Consider the following 6,398-nt stretch of genomic DNA (forward strand, 5'->3'; position numbering starts at 1 on the left):
GCCATTACAGTGTGTGCGTGTGCGCGTGCGTGCGTGCGTGTGTGTGTGTGTGTGTGTCTGTCTGTCTGTCTGTGTCTGTGTGTGTGTCTGTGTGTGTGTCTGTGTCTGTGTGTGTGTGTGTGTGTGTGTGTGTGTGTGTGTGTGTGTGTGTGTGTGTGTGTGTGTGTGTGTGTGTGTGTGTGTGTGTGTGTGTGTGTGTGTGTGTGTGTGTCTGTCTGTCTGTGTCTGTGTCTGTGTGTGTGTGTGTGTGTGTGTGTAACCTAACTCCTACATGCACTTTGGGCAGGAGGACGATTCAGTCCTTTGAAATGGGAAACAACATATTGTCAAAAATGTATTTGTTTTTTTTGCAGGAGATCACAAGAGCTCTAGAGTAACATACATGTCTAAGTCTATGCAATTGTTGATTAAATTGATGTATTTACGCATTCATTCATTCATTCATTTAGTTAGGCAAATTTACATTAAGATCATTATTATTCTAAAATACAGTCTGTCATAACACAGTTTCATCAGGAATTAATGCACATAATAAAAAAATAAAATGTTTTTGTTATTTCATTTCAATTAGTTTCCCTAGTTTCCACTACAAAGGGATATTAGCATATTCAAAGGCAGAAGCAGCATCCATGCAGCCAGCTTCTTATTTACATTATTATTATTTGTCTTGTAAATGTTTTTGCTTTATATTAGGTACGAGTGGGTTAAACCAGGCCTGAGTATCCTGATAGAAAACAACAGCAGCATCCAGTAGAATAACTCTGATAATATGCAGCTTAGGAGAGAACATACTGAGAAAAGAAGACAGCGATGAGAAAGCTTTGACTGCCATCTAGTGGTAGGTGTTGGTATGTCAGCTAATAGTAGGCCCTAAAAACAACTGGATGGTTTCAGGAAATAATATGAACTTATGTATGACAGTTCAGCCAGTGGTGTAAAGTAACTAAGTACATTTACTCAAGCACTGTACTTAGTACGTAATACAATTTTGAGGTATTGTTTGACCCCACTGGAGTATTTCCATTGTTAGAGACTACTGGAGAAGCTCTGATCCCCATTTCACACACAGCAACAACAAACATCAACACCTCCTCTAAATGAGACACGACATCAAACTACAGTGTGACACACACACACACACACACACACACACACACACACACACACACACACACACACACACACACACACACACACACACACACACACACACACACACACACACACACACACACACACACACACACACACACACACATTATCAGCTCAGAATCAGCTTTAATATCACATCATCACAGGTTTACAGATGTAAAACAGTGGGTGAAATTCATAGTTTTAGTTATTTCCATAATCCATACACATTTAGTCACTGACAAGGCCTATTCCCCCAGAAACTTAAAACAATGTATACAATTATTAGGAACTATAAGGGAAAGATCTGATGAAACAAATACAATAAAATAAATCATTTTTATTTGATTATTGTAATCACTTTAAACAAATCATGTTTCTACATGTACTGTCTGATTTATCTGATTAAGTATTTACCCTTAATAAATTAAATTCCTGTATTTAAAGTCAAATAATTAGCATTTTATCCCATAATGGAGTATCTCCACTATTAGAAGTCTAATATCACATAAACAGAACGGCTGTGTGTGTGTGTGTGTGTGTGTGTGTGTGTGTGTGTGTGTGTGTGTGTGTGTGTGTGTGTGTGTGTGTGTGTGTGCGTGTGCGTGCGTGCGTGCGTGCGTGCGTGCGTGTGTGTGTGTGTGTGTGTGGGGGGTGTGTGTGTGTGTGTGTGTGTGTGTGTGTGTGTGTGTGTGTGTGTGTTATCTAGTGTTGATTTGAAAGCAGGCTGAGAGGGATCAATTCACTCTCACTATTGAAACGGAAACGGAAACGGTTTGTCCCATGGAAGTTCAACGGATCCAGTAGGCGAGGCTTTAGACCGGATGTGAATACGGGTTTAAATAGGCACGCAGGCGCACAACGCTCGGTTTGTCCAGTTTGAATCTCACCACCCCTGCATCAGGTAAAACAATGTTTGATTCATATGAACATGTTTTTATCCACTCATATTTAACACAGTTATTATTTAAGCATTTGGGTTTTTAGGACTGTGAATTACTAGGAGACTAAGTGGTGGAAAACGTACTAAATCTTTTTAGCACTGCCAGAATCTAAAAAATACTCTGTTACAAGTAAATTGGTACAAGTATTGGCATCAAAATATAAATATAAAATAAGAACCAAAAGTAAAAGTACTAAAATGTTTGAAAATAGCCGATCTACAAGCTCACAATGCGTCCATGCATTGTGAGCTTGTAGATCTGTTATTTTCATATAGCCTATGTATAAAATGGGCTAAATTAAAGTGGGCCATTTAAAAGAAATAATGTAATAATTTAATTATATCCGCAAAGTAACTAGTAAGTAAAGTTTCCAAATAATTGTACAGTACTTAGTAAGTAAAATGTACTTTACACGACTGCATCAAATAGACAAGGGGTCTTCAACAGGAGGTCCGTGACCCCTAGGGGGTCCTCAGAGTTACTACAGGGGGGCCACCAAATCTTTGTGTGATATGATTTTTATGTTTTAACATGAACCACTTGAAGGCGCTGTGAGCTTGTAGATCGGCTATTTTTGGCAAAGGTTTGGTGTAGAGGGAAAAAAGAGCAGAAAAAATGTTAATCTGAAACACAACTTTATACAACAGAGGGGTCCCTGCTTCATCTCTCTCTCTAGGGGGTCCTTAGCCTGAAGACGTTGAAGACCCCTGAATATTTGATATTTGTTTTACAACAGAGGAGGAAACTGCTACATCAAACAAACATTTGTTCAAAATGATCACAACTAAGTGTCACCTAAAGTTTAAACCTTAAACCACACTAACTGTGAGGGGGTTTGTAGATCTAATCCAGCCATACATTCATGCGCGTTTATTCACAATCTATATTAAACTTTAGCAGTCAGGGATCGATTCTGCTGTTTATTTGTAGTTTTAATGGCTGTTAAATCTCCTTAATATGAACACAATAACAACATAAAGTGTTAAAACCCAAAGCCACGGATGTCACCCGTTCATACGGGTCGGTTGTGTTCCGTAATATGGCGTAAAGTTTAATAAATAAGTGTTTTAATCCCGTGTGTTTCTGAACGCCGTTCTATTTTCTCGTTTACTTGGGGGGTAATACCGGCGTTCACCTGCTGCAACAGCGCCACTTCACTAAATAGAGTTTTGTAGTTCTGTTTAATGCTCGTGCGTCTCCATTTATGTATACATTATAAATATAAAGTTATTATCGTAAAGCCACAGATGTTATCCGTACATTCGGGTCGTTAGTGTTCAGTTAATATTCAGTATTGTTTAATAAATACGTGTTTTAATCCCGTCTGTGAATGAACGTCATCTTATTTCCTGTTTGACATTGGGGTGTAACACCTGCGTTCGCCTGCTGCAACAGCGCCACTTTACACCCATTGAATAATACAGTGATGATTGATTGATTGATTGAATATTTTATTAGGCAAAAAAATGTAAAACAGCACAGTTACATTTAAAATACTTTGTCTAACAGGTCCGTTCATAAAAGTCCTTTCGGACTTGTTTCCAATGAGGGCCTTGGTATTCAATTCATATACAATGATGTTCAGACAAAGACCAGATTAAGACATTTATTAATTGAATAATACTGAATATTACTGAACATAAAGGGTCCGTTATGGTGGGATAACATCTGTGGCTTTTGGGATTAACGCTTTATATTTAGAATGTATATATTTAGGAGATTTATCAGACTTTAACATGGAGCTAAAGCCAAACACTATGTTTTGGGAAAGTGTTCAAATAGAGATGATGATGATGATGATGATGATGATGATGATGATGATGATGATGATGATGATGATGATAATAATAATAATACAAATAATAATAATAATAATAATAATAATAATAATAATAATAATAATAATAATAATAATAATATTATTTGTATAGCACTTTTCATGAAATGTATAAAATAAAACATTCATTTAAAAGCCTGAGGATATAGAGATAACAAGCCAACACTTGTTGTAACAGAAGATAAGAAACATTCTAGCAGATGAATAAGATAAATCTAAAATAAATATCTGTATCAAAAATCGATATTGATAAAATCTATGAGAATCTTGATCCAAGGCTAAGATGAAACTGTTAATACTTAAAGGGATATTTCACTTATTTACACTTTTTTGTTGTTGGGTCATTGGCTGTCTACTCAGGCTTTAGTGAGCCCCCCAGACAGTTTTTAAGTTGCTCGATTCAGTATTTAGATATTTGATATTCATTTTATCAGACACCCCCCCTTCCTATACAAACCCATTATAAATTCAAACTCCATGTTAGATTCATCAAAAACACCCGTCCTTGGTTCTGGTGACTCACCCTGCCCTCCTAATACGCGAGGGGGGCGTGTTTTTTCGATAACCTTTTTATCTTAATTTATTGTATTTAATGTTTTTTTTTTTTTTTTTTATAGAAAAATAAGATGAAGGAAAAAAGCAATTGAAAAAACACGCTCTCCACTCTAGAGCCTACTCCACTACATCTCAGAGGCAAATATTGTACTTTTACTCCACTACAATTATTTGAAAACTTTAGTTACTTGTTACTTTTTGATTATTATTACAAAACATACATTAACCACCTCAGCCCCATATACATTTAGGCCATTTGAAAATATCAGATCTACAAGCTCACCATGTGTCGCGATGCGACTTATTATGAGCTTGTAGATCTGATATTTTCAAAAGATTTGTATACGTCTATATTACAATTGGCAAACTGCGCATGCGCCGTTGAGCAATTTGGATGTGGTCGTGTGTCTGCCTGTGGCTGTGGTAGTGTGTCTGCTCGCGCGCGCACGAGCAACCCCCGCGCACGAGCCTCACACGAGCAACCCCAGCGCACGAGCAGGGGGGTCCGCCAAATCTGTGTGTGAAAGGATCATTGTTTTTTACATTAACCACTTGAACCCTAGCATCCCTATTCTAAGGACAACTTTAGCCGAAAATAGACGATCTACAAGCTCACAATGTAACCACTTGAACCCTAGCATCCCTATTCTAAGGACAACTTTAGCCGAAAATAGCCAATCTACAAGCTCACAACGCCTCGGAGCTGGTACACCTGCTATTTTCGGCAAAGAGGGAAAAAAGAGCAGACCAAGTACAGAGTGAAAGTTCACTAAGTATTGATGGTTTAAGTCGTTAAATGTCTGAAAATACACATTAATATGAATCCAACATCTATGAAAAGCTTTAATCTGCAACACAATTGTATGTAATATATAGTGGGGGTCCCTGCTTCATCTCTCTCTCAGTTAGGGGGTCCTTGGCCTGAAAAGGTTGAAGACCCCTGCGTTAAAGAGTTTCATTTTAGTGTATTTTGTGGGTTTTTGGGACACAATGTAACGGCATCGACGCGTTGCTGCACCATCACAGGGCATCATGGGAAATGTAGTCATTTCTGCTAATTTTGGTACTTCTGTGTTAAAGGAGAGATCCGGACATTTTAAGTGTTAGCTAACGCTGGTTAATTGTTTCTCTCCCAGAACCTGGCAACTCGGTGTTGCCAGGGAGAGAAATAAGCAAACAGCGTTAGCTCGTTCGGCATTAGCGTTAGCTTCTCAGGGACTTTCAGTGCATGTTTGAGTATCATGAGACTCTACAATGAGTAGTAGTAGAGAAAAAAATAACTTTGCATCGGTTATAATAGACGAATTCCACTCATGCACGCGCTCCCATTATGCCAACGGAGGGGGTCGAAAAATGACGACAGGGGAATCGCTGGAAAAACTCAACGCCACTTTCTACGTCGGTGAGTGACTAACGACACATCAAAGATAACACTTAAAATGTCCGGATCTCTCCTTTAAAGGGATATTTCACTTTCAAAACAACTGTGTGGTGAATGTTGTGTGTGGTGCTGATGTTTGATGTGTGTGTTTGTGTTGGAGCGCCTCAGTGCGGCTGCAGAGTTCATGTGCAACATCTTGCATACGTGGCTGTGGCTTTACAGTTTTCCTTCGCCGTGTCTGTAGGTCACCCCCAGGGACCCCCAAGGGTCTCCAGGGACCCCTAAGGGGGGGGGGGGGGGGATCCCATGCCTCCCGAGTAGCGTTGCTATGGAGATAATCCCATGCCTCCCGAGTAGCGTAGAGTTACTATGGAGATAATCCCATGCCTCCGGAGTAGCGTAGACTTGCTATGGAGATAATCCCATGTCTCCTGAGTAGAGTAGAGTTGCTATGGAGATAATCCCATGCCTCCCGAGTAGAGTAGAGTTGCTATGGAGATAATCCCATGCCTCCTGGGTACAGTTGTCATGGAGACAGTAAACAGACTGC

This window comes from Gymnoscopelus braueri, assembly GCF_963280865.1.
Source record: "Gymnoscopelus braueri genome assembly, chromosome: 3".
Lineage (NCBI taxonomy): Eukaryota > Metazoa > Chordata > Actinopteri > Myctophiformes > Myctophidae > Gymnoscopelus > Gymnoscopelus braueri.